Consider the following 15,417-nt stretch of genomic DNA (forward strand, 5'->3'; position numbering starts at 1 on the left):
GTGTCCCTCGCCACAGTTCTGCTGTCACGCATTCATCCACTCCGTATGGGTGAGCGGCTTCTGCGCATGCATGGGTGCATGCACCGCGCAATAGTACTGCATAGAATGCTGCCAAGCAAGGTAGCACAAGCAACACACACACACACACACACACACACACACACACACACACACACACACACACACACACACACACACACACACACACACACACACACACACACACACACACACACACACACGTGCTTGCACAAAAGCCACCGCTATGAAGGGGACAACAGAAGAATGGGTGACAGCAGAACTGCAGGGAGGACTACACAGACTTTCAGCACTGAAGGAAGCTCCAGGTAAGTAAAGCTAAACTGATTTAAATGAACTGTAAACGACAAATGAATAAAATTGCTTATTGTTTACAACATTAACTTATCATAGAATATTTAGTCAGAGTCTGCCCATGATAAAATCTTTCCTTTCTTTATTCTGAAATGTATCACTGGGGGCTTTAGTTCTGCCAGGTGATCTGTATGGAATGTTAGAGTTCTATGCACAGAGGGAGATAGTGCTTGCTTGGCAATAGGAAGGCATTATTTCCCTCAATGCAATGAGGATCACAGACAGCAAGCTGTCAGGACCATATATCATGATGGCATCACACTGTGGGAGGGGTGAAACCACAATATCAGTCATACAGACAGCAGGACAGCCAGGCAATGTGCATTATTTAAAAGGAAATAAACAGGTCAGCCTCCATATCCCGCTCACCTTGGCTTTGCCTCATCTGTAATTTAAAAAGACAACTGCAACAAGAGATATGGAGGCTGCCAAAAGTATTTTCCCTTTAAACAATACCATTTGCTTTGCTATACAGCTGATCTATTCGGTTGCAGTAATGACTGAATCCCACCAGAAACAAGCATCAGATAATCTTGTCAGAAACACCTGATATGCTGCATGCTTGTTCAGGGTCAATAGCTAAAAAGATTACAGGCAGAGGATAAGCAGGATAGCCAAGAAACTGGTATTGTTAAAAGGGATCCTAAACTGAGAAGGATATGGATTTTTTTCTTTTAAAATAATACCAGTTGCCTACCTCTCCTGATGATCCTGTATCTCTAATACTGTTAGCCACAGCCCCTCAACAAGCATGCAGATCAGGTGCTCTGACTGAAGTCAGACTGGATTAGCTGCATGCTTGTTTCAGGTGTGTGATTCAGACACTACTGCAGCCAAAGATCAGCAGGACTGCCAGGCAACTAGTATTGTTTAAAAGGAAACATCCATATCCCTCTCAGTTAAGTTTCCCTTTAAAAGCAAGTGAGTGAGCTCAGCTACTTACTGCGAGGACAGCTGGGGCAGGAGGCTGGCTTCTGCTGCTGGCCCTGGTAGAGTAGGAGGCATGAGGGTGCTTCTGCTGCTGGCCCTGGTGGAGAAGGAGGCATGAGGCTGGCTTCTGCTGCTGGCTTCTGCTGCTGGCTTCTGCCGCTGGCCCTGGTGGAGGAGGCAAAGGATAGAAGGCAGAATGGAGGAGGTAGGCTGTAAGCGCTCCACACCAGACTAGATCAGCTGATACCCATGCACAGTACGGAAGTTCTACTCAAAGCTCCCACCTTTTCACATCAATTCCACGCCCCCTGCCAGTGATTGGTCAAGGGTCATAAGGATAGCTGCAGGCTGAGCTAGATGATGATGATGTAAGCGCCAAACCCCGCCCACAACACATTGCCAACCGTCTGTTATTTAACAAACTTTCTATAAATAGTGTTACATTTTTGTGTCTGGGATTTCTGTATGAATCGCTGCAATGCCCATAAATATGCCTGCAGACAAGACAGTCCCGCCCCTCAGCCCTGCTAAACCAATCACCGCAGCCTAGCCTCAGCCTTTGTCCCTCCCATTGGCCAATGATGTCGCCAGTTTCTTTTTCCCTCCGTATTGGCCCCGCCCCCACATGTGGTAATCTCCTGCAAGCAGCCAGAAAGAATGGAAGGACGAGTGATGTGTGAAACAGGAGGATGTTATGTGAATGACTGGCGTGTGCATGCCGGTGTTGGGCTCTATTCATAAAACATTTGCAGTAAAAAAAAATCTTGGAGGGAAAACACCGCATTGGTATTTTAGACTTTTGTGTGCTAATTCATAAAAAGTTTACACTTGCAATAATAGGTCAGGGAAATCCTGCACTAAACTGAGCAGCTTTTAGACTTTTGTGTGTTAATTCATAAAAAGTTTACACTTGCAATAATAGGTGAGGGAAATCCCGCATTAAACTGGCAGTGCTGCTGAGTTGTTACATTTGCTGGCTGAGTTGATACATTTCTCTGTGCAGAGACAGTTATTATAAAGGAGGCAGCCCCAGCATCCCTTTACATGTGCATTCTTTTTAAAACTGCCTGTTTGCCCTGAATCTTCTCTGAATATGTATATTAGTCTTTCTAAACAATCTATTTAATTGCCACAGCTTAGAAGAAGTTCCAGAAATGTTCCACATGCAGGCTTTCTGATGTGAAATTTATCTGAAAACAGGTACCCAAGGGGTTAAAAAAACACAGCCTTGGTATTCTGGGATGCAGTTTTTGTTCTTTCTCACTGCAGCTGCCTGGGAGGCCTGTCTCTCCATTAGCTTGCCTGTTATGGCTGGCTTATCACCTTATCTAAACAGCCAGCTTTCTCTGCTCACATTCCGCCTGCTCTAATCTTTATGAATTAACCTTCAGTGACATGTGTTGTGATAATCTCCGCACAAGGCGGTAGTTTCCCCGCACTGTTTAGGAATGTCAGATTTTCATGCGGAAACAGCTTTTGTGAATTAACACTTTGCTAAATGGTCAGTAAAATCAGCTGTTTCCAGCAGTAAGCATGCGGGAAAGTTTTATGAATAGAGGCCATGGTGCTCACATTAGGCAGGATATAGTATCCATGTGTCAGTAATTGTGTTTGATGACAGGCTGGAAGGGATGGCGCAGGGGTTATGATGGTGAATGTCAGTAAGACCACCACAGTGACTGACATGCACAGTACACATAGTACTCACATTATGTGGTCTATATTGCTGAAGTGATGCACAGGCAGCAGAGGGCACAGCCAGACTGGACTGCTCCTTCCCTGAGGGAATCCTTGCATCACATGTCCTTAACTCAGAAGCTGCCAGCAACATTTCTAAAAAGCTACAGTCCAGTCCCGTCTGTAGGATTTATCCCAGGAAACAGTGCTGCAGCCATTATTCCAGTCACCAGTGACCTCCTCCACCACACAGAAAGTACTCTGCACGACAGGAAGCACTATGCAGCCAGCCTGTGGAGCTCAGGGGCAGCTTAACCAGCTGAGCGGTCTGGACGAGCTCAGCTCGTCCAACACCGCCAGCGGCTGCCGCTCAGGCCCTGCTGGGCCGATTTTCATGAAATAAAGTGCAGCACACGCAGCCGGCACTTTGCCAGCCGCGTGTGCTGCCTGATCGCCGCCGCTCTGCGGCGATCCGCCGCGAGCAGCGGCGAAAGAGGGTCCCCCCAGCCGCCTGAGCCCAGCGTAGCCGGAACAAAAAGTTCCGGCCAGCGCTAAGGGCTGGATCGGAGGCGGCTGACGTCAGGACGTCGGCTGACGTCGATGACGTCACTCCGCTCGTCGCTATGGCGACGATATAAGCAAAACAAGGAAGGCCGCTCATTGCGGCCTTCCTTGTTTATTCTGGGCGCCGGAGGCGATCGGAAGATCGCCTCCGGAGCGCCCTCTAGTGGGCTTTCATGCAGCCAACTTTCAGTTGGCTGCATGAAATAGTTTTTTTTTTTATTTAAAAAAAACCCTCCCGCAGCCACCCTGGCGATTTAATCAGAACGCCAGGGTGGTTAAAAATACTGCATCTGCACATGTGCTAAGCCTCCAGGGGACATGTCACATGATGCAGTGTAATTCTACACGATTTTTATACTGAGCATGCGCGGCAGAGTAATCCTTAGGGCAGCGTGATCAGACACAACGGCCTCTATTCATAAAACTTTCCCGCATGCTTACCGCTGGAAACAGCTGATTTTACCGACCATTTAGCAAAGTGTTCATTCCCAAAAGCTGTTTCCGCATGAAAATCTGACATTCCTAAACAGTGCAGGGAAATTACCGCCTTGTGTAGAGATTGTCACAACACATGTCACTGAAAGGTTAATTCATAAAGATTAGAGCAGAATGTGTGCAGAGAAACCTGGCTGTTTAGATAAGGTGATAAGCCAGCCATAACAGGCAAGCTAATGGAGAGACAGACCTCCCAGGCAGCTGCAGTCAGAGCAGAACAAAAACTGCATCCCAGAATACCAAGGCTGTGTTTTTTTAACCCCTTGGGTACCTGTTTTCAGATAAATTTCACATCAGAAAGCCTGCATGTGGAACATTTCTAGGAACTTCTTCTAAGCTGTGGCAATTAAATAGATTGTTTAGAAAGACTAATATACAGATTCAGAGAAGATTCAGGGCAAACAGGCAGTTTTAAAAAGAATGCACGTATAAAGGGATGCTGGGGCTGCCTCCTTTATAATAACTGTCTCTGCACAGAGAAATGTATCAACTCAGCCAGCAAATGTAACAACTCAGCAGCACTGCCAGTTTAGTGCAGGAATTCCCCCACCTATTATCTCAAGTGTAAACTTTTTATGAATTAGCACACAAGTGTACTGTGCATGTCTGTCACTGTGGTGGTCTTACTGACATTCACCATCAAACCCCCCACCCCCACAGGGGCGTAAATAGAAATCACTGGGCCCCCCTGCGAAACTTTCAATGCTCCCCTCCCCCTTCTCCACCAACTCTGTACTCATACACACCCCGCATGGTTGCCAGCATAACATCGGTGTGTGTGTGATATCACAGTGCGTGTTGCGGCGAGGCGGCAGATGTGGTGTCACAAGGCTGATTCCCAAGAGATTTCATGCTGAAATGGATCGGGAATCGACTTGTGGACAGATCTCTCTTTGATCAGGTTTGATCAGAGAGAGATCTGTCTCTAGGTTAATTTGCTTATACGGTACGGTGGTGCAGTGGTTAGCGCTCTCGCCTTGCAGCGCTGGGTCCCCGGTTTGAATCCCAGCCAGGTCAACATCTGCAAGGATTTTGTTCCCCCTGTGTCTGTGTGGGTTTCCTCTGGCCACTCTGGTTTCCTCCCACATCCCAAAAACATACAGATAGGTTCATTGGCTTCCCCCTAGACTACAATACAGACATATGACAATGGTAGGGATTAAATTACGAGCACCTCTGAGGGACGGTTAATTACAAAACAATATCATCTGTACAGCGCTGTGCAATGTCAGTGCAATATAAATACTAAAATACCTAAAACAAATAAAAATAAAATACATGCTCTGATGTATGAGCACCTTAAGCAAGGGGGGGGGGGGAGTATTTAACTATTTCAGCAACTCAGCTGTGATGCTTGCAGGGGTGTCTCTAGCCATATTGTCACTCCAGGCGAGAAATCCTGTTGCGCCCCCCGACCCTCCGTGACTGCCCACCGGTCCCATACCCCCCACCCGTCGTGGTGAACACCACTCCTGTGGTGAAGCACACCCCCAAAACCCACAAAAATCATAATGCAGAAGGGTTTCACCAGAAAATACACTTATTGCGGCATGGGTTCACCAGAAAATAGTTGTAATGCAGCAGAGCGTTTCACCATAAAATATACTTATTGCGGCATGCACTCACACACACCACACACAGTACACACACACACACACACGCACACACACACACTATACACGCACACACACACCGCACACAACATACACACTATACACAGTACACACACACACTTTAGACACGCACAATACACACACACACACACACTACACTATACACACACACACAGAGCACTATACACAGCACACAGTAGACATACACTGTATACACACACACACACACACACACACACACACACACACACACACACACACACACACACACACACACACACACACACACACACACACACTATGCTGCTACCAGGCGAGGACTGGGACCCACTGGCCTGGGGGGAAACACAGACTAGAGGCCCATTATCATGGCAGCCACAGCCCAAATTATGTCACACACTCACCCCATGTCGTATATGCCAGTAGTCACGTGGAGCTCCATTGCGGAAATACCGCAAGGACACTCTGTGAACAGTGTGACAGGTAAAGTACAGGCATCAGGGGGGCACAATACATTTTGAGGGACAACGGCCGGGGTTTCCGTCTTGTCTATAATTCGTGGTTATCGCATTCCATGATTATCGCACCTGACAACCACATTAGCCCAAGATTTGCACCCAAAATTATTTATCCAATTTGCTAATATCAAAACGGTTGGTCAATCGGCTGTCAAGTCAACAGAAGTATGGCCACTGTAATTCCCTCAAGGCCAATCCCCCCACATACACCTACCTATGTCCTCCCCTTCACCACCGTCTCCACTAATCCCGGTTTTCACTACCTTATGGTGTGTCTGATCCCTTATGCAGAGAAATAATGAGGAGAGAAAAGCTGAAAGAGAGGGAAGAAGATATTTGCCTCACCAGGATTGCACTTTTATTTAGCTTTCCTGTATAACAAGAAGACACAGCCAGCCAGCATTAGGGAAAGAGGGAAACAAAGGTGAATGAAGGAAACTGGTGCACACCAAGAGTGCTTCAAAGCGCTTTTCAAATTTACTGCGATTTGAAAAGCGCTGGGCTAATGTTACCCTATGAGGGTGTTCCCACAGCAGTGTTGTGACTTTTGAAAATCGCAAACATGCTGCAGGTAGCATTTATTGGAGCAATTATTTCAAAAATCGCTTCACAAAGTCGCATTCGCGAATTGCTAGCGATTGCTATTGCGATTTTGTCATGCACTAGCCCAGAGATAGGAGGAGTGGAGTGAGACTGAGAATAGCCCGAGATGGAGCAGAGAGCTTATCTGTATTGCAGTCCCACATTACACAGAGACTAGTTGCTGGTAATAGGACTGCTGTCCCTGCCAGTCTCCCACACAAGTCAGCAAGCAGCCCTCCTGGAGTCTAGGGACTGTCAAAACTTTTCAACCTGTTTAACACCTTATCTGCACATGCAGTCATTTTAACAATGGGAAGAGACCAGACAGATTTTTTCCCACGGACCCTCCTCTGCATCATGCTGTGTATATTTACCAGCTTGCCTGCACTCTAATTGCACTTTTATCAGCTAGCCTAGTGTTTTACCAGGGGTTCTCAAACTGGGTGCCGTGGCACCCTGGTGCACCTTGAGCACCTGCCAGGGGTGCCTCGGCGTTCATCCCCATCCTTTGAGGGGTGCTGCTGAATAAGGGTCGTAACAGCATTTCAGTAGTTATTTTTGCCGAGGGGTGCCTTGAAAAAAATTTCAGAGCCATCAAGGGTGCCCTCAACCGAAAAAGTTTGAGAACCACTGCTTTTACAATGCCTTACATCAACAAACCTGAATACAGCAGACACAGGACCAACCCTAAATCACTGAATGAAAGACGGCCTGGGGGGCAGTCAATGCCTGGCTGCTACACAGTCTCTACTTCCACGCAGTTACCAGTAGCAGAGAGAGAGGGACTGAATGAATCTCAGGATTTAGGAGCTGATGTGGATCCCTGACTAGGATGAGTGCCTTCTCTCACTGACTCATTCATTGCTGTGGTTCTTTGAATCATTGAGCTGAAGGAAATGAATGAATCAGTCAGTGAATCAGTTATGACGAGTCAGGCGCTGCTGCTGTGTAACCTGATACCTGAGTGATCTGAGAGGCATTTCTTCTCTCACTACTCAGTGCAATAGCGCCCTTCCCTCCTCTCTGGCTGCTTGCAAAGGTTTTGGCATTACTTTTCCACAAGTGTGTTATGCACTTGTGGAAAGTGTGTGTGTGTATGTGTGTGTGTGTGTGTGTGTGCGTGCGTGCGTGCCTGCGTGCGTGCCTGCGTGTGTGTGTATCAGAACAGGAGAAAATGTATAGCTAGTAGCTGGTACAAGAATAGTGCAGAACTCACTGTTTTATATACATCATACTACTTGAGGAAAAGGAATGCCAGAGCATTAGGAAGCAACACAGGCAGCTGTGTTGCTGAACCGGTTAAGTACCCCTCCCCCTTTTACTAGGATAGCCGTGAGACTTAGGAATGCCTGAGGTAAGCACACCAGTGTGTGAGCAGAGTCCAGGCTCAGCGAATCCTCCATCCAGCTGTGTGAGGAGTGGAGTAAGGGAACTGGCCAGCCAGCATGTTTAAATCTGCCGAGGGAAGAGGAAAGGGGCTTGAGAGATCACACTGCGAGCCTCTCTCCTTCCTGGAGCATCTTCATCTCTCACAGCCCTGCCTACTTCCCTGCGTCCAATCCTCCTTCACATTACCAGCCTGCCGAGGTCCTATTGGCTGGCGGCTGAAGTAGCTGAGCACAGGCTGCTTTGCCTGTGTGTGCCCACCCAGCAAAGCTTTAACAAGCAAGGGCTTTCCCGGAGCTCTCGTAAGTGGCAGATGCTGTGTATCATGGGGCCCCTGAGAGCCTCCGGGCCCGCCTGCGGCTGCAGGTGTTGCAGTCCTGGTAGTTCCGCCACTGCCCCTCCATCTCTCCCAGCCTGTCATCAAACACAGTTTCTGACATATGGAGACACCTCTGTACCCCTGTCTGATGTACATCATTACTGACAGTCCTTGTGTACCTCTGTCATCTTATACTCTTGCTGGCACATGTAGACCCCTCTATCTTTTTTATCATACAGCCTTACTAACACATCAGTCACATCACAGTATCCCTAATTTGCCAGATGTAGCCATCCCAGTGCCCCTAATGTGCCAGCAGCAGCCACCCCAGTTCCCCTTATGTGCCAGCAGCAGCCACCCTGGTGCCCCTCATGTGCCAGCAGCAGCCACCTCAGTGCCCCTAATGTGCCAGCATCAGCCACCACAGTGCCCCTAATGTGCCAGCACCAGCCACCCCAGTGCCCCTAATGTGCCAGCAGCAGCCACCCTGGTGCCCCTCATGTGCCAGCAGCAGGCACCCCAGTGCCCCTAATGTGCCAGCAGCAGCCACCCCAGTGCCCCTAATGTGCCAGCACCAGCCACCCCAGTGCCCCTAATGTGCCAGCAACAGCCAGCGCTGTGCACCTAATGTGCCAGCACCAGCCACCCCAGTGCCCCCAGCAGCCACCCCAGTGCCCCTAATGTGCCAGCATCAGCCACCCAGTGCCCCTAATGTGCCAGCAGCAACCACCCCAGTTCCCCTTATGTGCCAGCAGCAGCCACCCTGGTGCCCCTCATGTGCCAGCAGCAGCCACCTCAGTGCCCCTAATGTGCCAGCATCAGCCACCACAGTGCCCCTAATGTGATAGCAGCAGCCACCGCTATATCACTACTATGCCAGCAGCAGTCACCGCTGTGCCCCTAATGTGCCAGCAGCAGCCACCACTGTGTCACTACTATGCCAGCAGCAGCCACCCCAGTGCCCCTAATGTGCCAGCAGCAGCCACCCCAGTGCCCCTAATGTGCCAGCAGCAGCCACCCCAGTGCCCCTAATATGCCAGCATCAGCCACCCCAGTGCCCCTAATGTGCCAGCAGCAGCCACCCCAGTGCCCCTAATGTGCCAGCAGCAGCCACCCCAGTGCCCCTAATGTGCCAGCATCAGCCACCCCAGTGCCCCTAATTAGTGTTGGGCGAACAGTGTTCGCCACTGTTCGGGTTCTGCAGAACATCACCCTGTTCGGGTGATGTTCGAGTTCGGCCGAACACCTGATGGTGTTCGGCCAAACTGTTCGGCCATATGGGCGAACTAAGAGCGCATGGCCGAACGTTCCCCGAACGTTCGGCTAGCGCTCTGATTGGCCGAACGGGTCACGTGGTTCGGGTAAATAAATACCCGATCCACGTCATTTCTCCGCCATTTGTCTGTGGGTTTAGCTTTGGGTAGGCAGGCAGGGTAGTTCTCTCTCCAGCCAGGCTAGCCAGGATCCCCCGGTCATTGTGTCGCTGCTGGGAATAGTAGTACACCGCTCACCCACACTATATAGCATTGTGTTTACTGCCACTCTGTGTGTCTGCTGGGAATACTAGTACACCGCTCAGCCACACTATATAGCATTGTGTTTACTGCCACTCTGTGTGTCATCTGGGAACAGTAGTACACCGCTCACCCTATATAGCATTGTGCTCTGTGTCGCTGCTGGGAATAGTAGTACACCGCTCACCCACACTATATAGCATTGAGTTTACTGCCACTCTGTGTGTCTGCTGGGAACAGTAGTACACCGCTCAGCCACACCATATAGCATTGTGTTTACTGCCACTCTGTGTGTCTGCTGGGAACAGTAGTACACCGCTCACCCTGTATAGCATTGTGCTCTGTGTCGCTGCTGGGAATAGTAGTACACCGCTCACCCACACTATATAGCATTGAGTTTATTGCCACTCTGTGTGTCTGCTGGGAACAGTAGTACACCGCTCACCCTGTATAGCATTGTGCTCTGTGTCGCTGCTGGGAATAGTAGTACACCGCTCACCCACACTATATAGCATTGAGTTAACTGCCACTCTGTGTGTCTGCTGGGAATAGTAGTACACCGCTCAGCCACACTATATAGCATTGTGTTTACTGCCACTCTGTGTGTCTGCTCACACATGCTATCCGCACGCTTCTTCTTGTCCTCATGCAAGGCCTGGGTTGTTGTGTCTCAAAGCGTGGCCTTCTCCTCCTGCGCCTCCTCCTGTTCCATCACGTGTGCTGCTGCTGGGTTAGCGTTGCCGGTCCCTGTTTATGGAACCTCTTATCTTTATTACATTTATGACTGCATGGCGGCAAAATGCATGCTATCCGCACGCCTCTTGTCCTCATGCAAGGCCTGGGTTGTTGTGTCTGAAAGCGTGGCCTTCTCCTCCTGCGCCTCCTCCTGTTCCATCACGTGTGCTGCTGCTGGGTTAGCGTTGCCGGTCCCTGTTTATGGAACCTTTTATCTTTATTACATTTATGACTGCATGGCGGCAAAAAGCATGCTATCCGCACGCTTCTTCTTGTCCTCATGCAAGGCCTGGGTTGTTGTGTCTCAAAGCGTGGCCTTCTCCTCCTGCGCCTCCTCCTGTTCCATCACGTGTGCTGCTGCTGGTGTAGCGTTGCCGGTCCCTGTTTATGGAACCTCTTATCTTTATTACATTTATGACTGCATGGCGGCAAAAAGCATGCTATCCGCACGCTTCTTCTTGTCCTCATGCAAGGCCTGGGTTGTTGTGTCTCAAAGCGTGGCCTTCTCCTCCTGCGCCTCCTCCTGTTCCATCACGTGTGCTGCTGCTGGTGTAGCGTTGCCGGTCCCTGTTTATGGAACCTCTTATCTTTATTACATTTATGACTGCATGGCGGCAAAATGCATGCTACCTGTGCAAAGAAAACAGACATTTCCCGCATTTAAAAGACAGTTTTCCCTTTGAAACTTTAAAATCGATTTTCTCAAAAACTATAAGCTCCTTTTGCTAAATTTTGTTTTCCTCTTGTACCCACTCCCAAGGTGAACATACCCTGTAAATTTGGGGTATGTAGCATGTAAGGAGGCTTTACAAAGCGCGAAAGTTCGGGTCCCCATTGACTTCCATTATGTTAGGAGTTCGGCGCGAACACCCGAAGATCGCGGCCATGTTCGGCGAACGTTCGCGAACCCGAATATCCAGGTGTTCGCCCAACACTACCCCTAATGTGCCAGCAGCAGCCACCCCAGTGCCCCTAATGTGCCAGCATCAGCCACCCCAGTGCCCCTAATATGCCAGCATCAGCCACCCCAGTGCCCCTAATGTGCCAGCACCAGCCACCCCAGTGCCCCTAATGTGCCAGCATCAGCCACCCCAGTGCCCCTAATGTGCCAGCAGCAGCCACCACTGTGTCACTACTATGCCAGCATCAGCCATCCCAGTGCCCCTAATGTGCCAGCAGCAGCCACCACTGTGTCACTACTAGTGTTGGGCGAACATCTAGATGTTCGGGTTCGGGCCGAACAGGCCGAACATGGCCGCGATGTTCGGGTGTTCGACCCGAACTCCGAACATAATGGAAGTCAATGGGGACCCGAACTTTTGTGGTTTGTAAAGCCTCCTTACATGCTACATACCCCAAATTTGCAGGGTATGTGCACCTTGGGAGTGGGTACAAGAGGAAAAAAAAATTAGCAAAAAGAGCTTATAGTTTTTGAGAAAATCGATTTTAAAGTTTCAAAGGGAAAACTGTCTTTTAAATGCGGGAAATGTCTGTTTTCTTTGCACAGGTAACATGTTTTTTGTCGGCATGCAGTCATAAATGTAATACATATAAGAGGTTCCAGGAAAAGGGACCGGTAACGCTAACCCAGCAGCAGCACACGTGATGGAACAGGAGGAGGGTGGCGCAGGAGGAGAAGAAGGCCACGCTTTGTGAGACACAACAACCCCGGCCTTGCATGAGGGCAAGAAGCGTGCGGATAGCAGGCTTTGTACCGCCATGCAGTCATAAATGTAATAAAGATAAGTGGTTCAATAAACAGGGACCACGCGGCAACGCTAACCCAGCAGCAGCAGACGTGATGGAACAGGAGCAGGCGCAGGAGGAGAAGGCCACGCTTTGTGAGACACAACAACCCAGGCCTTGCATGAGGGCAAGAAGCGTGCGGATAGCAGGCTTTGTACCGCCATGCAGTCATAAATGTAATAAAGATAAGTGGTTCAATAAACAGGGACCACGCGGCAACGCTAACCCAGCAGCAGCAGACGTGATGGAACAGGAGCAGGCGCAGGAGGAGAAGGCCACGCTTTGTGAGACACAACAACCCAGGCCTTGCATGAGGGCAAGAAGCGTGCGGATAGCAGGCTTTGTACGGCCATGCAGTCATAAATGTAATAAAGATAAGTGGTTCAATAAACAGGGACCACGCGGCAACGCTAACCCAGCAGCAGCAGACGTGATGGAACAGGAGGAGGCGCAGGAGGAGAAGGCCACGCTTTGTGAGACACAACAACCCAGGCCTTGCATGAGGGCAAGAAGCGTGCGGATAGCATGCTTTGTACCGCCATGCAGTCATAAATGTAATAAAGATAAGTGGTTCAATAAACAGGGACCACGCGGCAACGCTAACCCAGCAGCAGCAGACGTGATGGAACAGGAGCAGGCGCAGGAGGAGAAGGCCACGCTTTGTGAGACACAACAACCCAGGCCTTGCATGTGGACAAAAAGCGTGCGGATATAGCAGCAATGCTTTTTGCCGCCATGCAGTCATAAATGTAATACAGATGAGAGGTTCAATAAACAGGGCCCGGAAACGCAACACCATCCCAGATGTTCATTGGTCATGTTACTTGGTTGGGGTCCTGGAGTGTTGCGTAGTCATTTCCAATCCAGGATTGATTCATTTTAATTTGAGTCAGACGGTCTGCATTGTCTGTAGAGAGGCGGATACGCCGATCTGTGACGATGCCTCCGGCAGCACTGAAACAGCGTTCCGACATAACGCTGGCTGCCGGGCAAGCCAGCACCTCTATTGCGTACATTGCCAGTTCGTGCCAGGTGTCTAGCTTCGATACCCAATAGTTGAAGGGTGCAGATGGATGGTTCGACACAGCTACGCCATCTGACATGTAGTCCTTGACCATCTTCTCCAGGCGATCGGTGTTGGAGGTGGATCTGCACGCTTGCTGTTCAGTGGGCTGCGGCTGCATGGGTGTCAGAAAATTTTCCCACTCCAAGGACACTGCCGATACCATTCCCTTTTGGGTACTAGCTGCGGCTTGCGTTGTTTGCTGCCCTCCTGGTCGTCCTGGGTTTGCGGAAGTCAGTCTGTCTGCGTACAACTGGCTAGAGGAGGGGGAGGATGTCAATCTCCTCTCTAAAGTCTCCACAAGGGCCTGCTGGTATTCTTCCATTTTGACCTGTCTGACTCTTTCTTCAAGCAGTTTTGGAACATTGTGTTTGTACCGTGGATCCAGAAGGGTATAAACCCAGTAATTGGTGTTGTCCAGAATGCGCACAATGCGTGGGTCACGTTCAATGCAGTCTAGCATGAATTGAGCCATGTGTGCCAGAGTCCTACCAGAATCCTCATCATCCTCTTGTGAGCGTTGTGATAGTTGTTGTGATGCATCATAGTCGTCACCTTCCTCCTGGTCTGCTTCTGCTGACCATTCGCGTTGAATTGTGGAAGTCCAACGTGCACCGCTCTGGCCCTCGTCAGTGGTGGCATGAAATTCCTGCTCCAACTCCAGCTGTTCCTCCTCCTCTTCTTCGTCATAGCTGCTGGGGCCAGCGTTCCCTGAGGCGGATGGCCTGATGTTGGTACCATCACGCTGATCGTTTTCTCCTTCAGATTCCCCCAGTTGCATCATGACAGCTGTTTCCTTGATTTTTAACATCGACCTCTTCAGTAAACACAGCAGTGGTATGGTAATGCTGACTGAAGAGTTGTCACTGCTCACAAGCAACGTGGATTGCTCAAAATTTTGGAGGACTTGGCAGAGGTCCAACATGTTGGCCCAATCGGATCCACAGAAGCTTGGCAGCTGGCCGGATGCGCCTCGGTACTGCGCCGTCATGTACTGGACCACTGCACTCTTCTGCTCGCAAAAGCGGGCTAGCATGTGCAGCGTAGAATTCCAGCGCGTAGGGACATCACACAGCAAGCGATGGTGGGGGAGATTGAAGCGCTCCTGCATCTTGGCGAGTGCCCCCGAAGCAGTACTGGAATTTCTACAATGTTTGGACACTCGACGCACCTTCAACAGCAGATCGGGCACGCCTGGGTATGTCCTCAGGAACCGCTGAACTACTAGGTTCATCACGTGCGCCAGGCAAGGGATGTGTGTCAGCTTAGCCAACCTTAAAGCGCGAATGAGATTACTCCCATTATCACACACAACCATGCCCGGTTTCAGGTCCAGCGGTGCCAGCCACAAATCCGTCTGTTCCTTTATTCCCCTCCAAATTTCCTCCCCTGTGTGCTGCTTATCCCCAAGGCAGATTAGCTTCAGCAACGCTTGCTGACGCATGCCAACAGCTGTGCTGCACTGCTTCCACGATCCTACTGCTGCTGGGTTAGCGTTTCCGGATGAGGTACAGCTTTGAGATGCGTTGGAGGAGAAGGAGTCAGAGAGGTAGGTGCTGCTGTTATCCAGTGGGAGGGACGGCGGTGCAGCTGTTTGTGGCGTGGGCAACACCCGTGCCGTAGCAGGTGAGGAATCGCTGCCAGGCTCCACAAGGTTCACCCAGTGCGCGGTAAGGGAGATGTATCGACCCTGGCCGAACGCACTCGTCCAGGTGTCAGTGGTGAGGTGAACCTTGCAGGCAACGGCATTCTTCAAGCTTCGGGTTATTTTGCTGACCACGTGCTCATGCAACTCAGGCACTGCAGAGCGTGCAAAGTGGTAGCGGCTGGGAACCACGTAACGTGGGATGGCCACTGACATCATGCCCTTGAAGCTGTTTGT

This window comes from Hyperolius riggenbachi, chromosome 3, assembly GCF_040937935.1.
Source record: "Hyperolius riggenbachi isolate aHypRig1 chromosome 3, aHypRig1.pri, whole genome shotgun sequence".
Taxonomy (NCBI): Eukaryota; Metazoa; Chordata; class Amphibia; order Anura; family Hyperoliidae; genus Hyperolius; species Hyperolius riggenbachi.